This window comes from Penaeus chinensis, chromosome 15 (assembly GCF_019202785.1).
Source record: "Penaeus chinensis breed Huanghai No. 1 chromosome 15, ASM1920278v2, whole genome shotgun sequence".
Taxonomy (NCBI): domain Eukaryota; kingdom Metazoa; phylum Arthropoda; class Malacostraca; order Decapoda; family Penaeidae; genus Penaeus; species Penaeus chinensis.
Genome location: NC_061833.1, coordinates 15755898 through 15758397, shown reverse-complemented (window position 1 = coordinate 15758397; position 2500 = coordinate 15755898). Strand labels below are relative to the sequence as shown.

At 34.6% G+C, this 2500-nt stretch overlaps 1 protein-coding gene across 5 annotated transcripts in view; it reads left to right on the top strand.

Annotated features, from left to right (window-relative positions):
- The window catches only part of LOC125032786, a 10787-nt gene that overhangs the window by 3957 nt on the left and 4330 nt on the right, over positions 1-2500 (top strand). For 2 of the 5 annotated variants that reach the window (XM_047624142.1, XM_047624141.1), the window contains exons 2-3: positions 1862-1926; positions 2259-2500. The exon at positions 2259-2500 is cut by the window's right edge and continues 254 nt beyond it. The exons of 1 other annotated variant lie outside the window; for it this stretch is intronic. The gene's annotated coding sequence lies outside the window, so the exon portion shown is untranslated. The remainder of the gene's footprint in view (positions 1-1861; positions 1927-2258) is intronic. 2 more of the 5 variants (XM_047624144.1, XM_047624143.1) reach the window with 1 other exon arrangement.

The window sequence follows — 2500 nt, the reverse complement described above, 5'->3', positions numbered from 1 at the left end:
CTTGTTCTTGGCCCGCCTTCGGACTTTCTCTATTCAGAACGTTTATTATTAGGTATTCGCGTCCTATTTTGATACCCTTTCCGTTCCATTCTAACTTTTTGAATATTTCCTCAAGGCAAGCTGTAAACAGGTTTGTTGAGATTGTATCGCCCTGTCAAACACCTTTTTTGATTGGTATTTTATCGGTTTCCGTGTGGAGCTTGATGGTTGCTTCCCTATCTTCGTGTATATCTTCCAATATTTTACATGATATCTCCTATTCTCCCTGTCTTCGAATAGTTTCTAGTGCTATTGATATTTTTACAGAGTCAAATGCCTTTTCTTAATCGATGAATGCCATACACAAGGGTTTCATATATTCGTTTATTTTTTCTTTGATTTGGGTGAGCGTGTGGATGTAGTCTGTTGTTGAGAATCCACTGCGGTAGCCTGCCTGTTCTCTGGGCTGGTTAGAATCCAGACTGTCAGAGATGCGAGTTGTAATGATTTTTGTGAACAGTTTTTATGTAACTAAAAGGAGGCATATAGGTCGGTAGTTTTTTTTTTTTTTTTTTTTACATTTTTTCTATCCCATTTTTTATGTATCAAAATAATTGTTGCATTTTTTCATTCTTTCGGAGTTTTTTCGTTGAGAACGCATTTGTTAAAGAGATTTGTTAGTTTCACTGTTGCAATTTCTCCTGCATCTATTATAAGGTCTATACTAACACTGTCTTCACCTGGTGTTTTCCCTCTCTTCATGCCTTTAAGCGCTCTTTTTATTTATTCTGTTGTGATGTTAGGTATGTCTCTAGTTACCGCGTTCGCTTCTTTCCTTGGCTGTTAATTTCAGTTGTATAGATCCCAGTTAAAAGTCTTCCACTACTCTTATGATTGAATTCTTATTGTAGGTCATATATATATATATATATATATATATATATATATTTGTGTGTGTGTGAGTGTGTGTGAATATGTATATATATATATATATATTTATTTATATATATATATATATATATATATATATATATTTGTGTGTGTGTGTGAGTGTGCGTGAATATATATATATATATATATATATATATATATATATATATATATTCATATATATATCACACACACACACACATACCTTGGATTCTCCGCCCTAGCGGAACTTGGGGCACAGGCACTTGCCCCTCATAAGATACTCGGAACACATGATTCACTTCTTACGTGTTTTATGAAGACTACTGTAGCAGCAAAATTTCACTATTGGATGCCAGATATTGGTTATCACTCCACTTTCTCACACACAAACACACACACACACACACACACACACACACACACACATACACACACACACACACACACACACACACACACACACACACACACACACACACACACACACACACACACACACACACACACACACACACACACACACACACATATCTACCAGCTATATATATGCTTGACATATGTTGTATCTTTTTATGCGTTTAATTTTTTTTTCCGATATCTATTTATGGACTTGCCTACCTGTTTGTCAGTCACTATATGTATGTGTATATGTATCTCTCTCTCTCTCTCTCTCTCTCTTTATATATATATAGATCGATAGATAGATATATCTGTCTGCCTGTCTACACACACACACACACACACACACACACACACACACACACACACACACACACACACACACACACACACACACACACACACACACACATTTATATATATACATATATATATATACACATATATATATATATATATATATATGCACATACATATACATATATATATATATATATTTGTATATATTTATATATATTTATATATACATGCACTACACACACGCTCGCATACTTATTCTTCCAACACATAGTTGCTGTGACAAGCGAGACCGCCCGGGCGCCAACAGCCAAGGCGGACAATCAGTGTTAAAAAGAGGTATTTACGCTTCTATGGTGTTCGTTTCTTGACTAATGCTAATTGGAATAAAAGACATATATATAATGAAATACAAAGGCAGAACAGGTGTTTAATGAGAATTCGGGACACGAAGACAATGTTAAGAAAAGGAAAAAAAAAAGAAATAGTTACTTCTCAGCGTCGAGACACATATCCTCACTTCGCTTAATCTTTTTTAAGTGATATTGTTTTTATCTTAGTGTTTAATTACATGCGTAGATATGTATTTAGCGCGTAAATCAAATTATGCTCGTATAGTTTTACATAGCTATTCTTCTTTATTGCCTAATCTTGTCTCTTTTATATTGAAGGAAGAAATCAAGCTATTTGCTCTCCGTCTCTTCACCTGCAAGAAAAAAATAGTCTATAATTTACACCAAGAAAACTGCGAGGAAAAAATAATAATAGTGAAGACAGACTGGGTGTGCCAGAGAGACGAAAAACAAAACGAGGATAAACAAAGTGAAGTAAAGAATAGACGAAAGACAGAAGAATAATACAACCGAGGACAAGCAACGTGTAGCAAAGAAGAGACGAAAGAAAGAAACAGGAT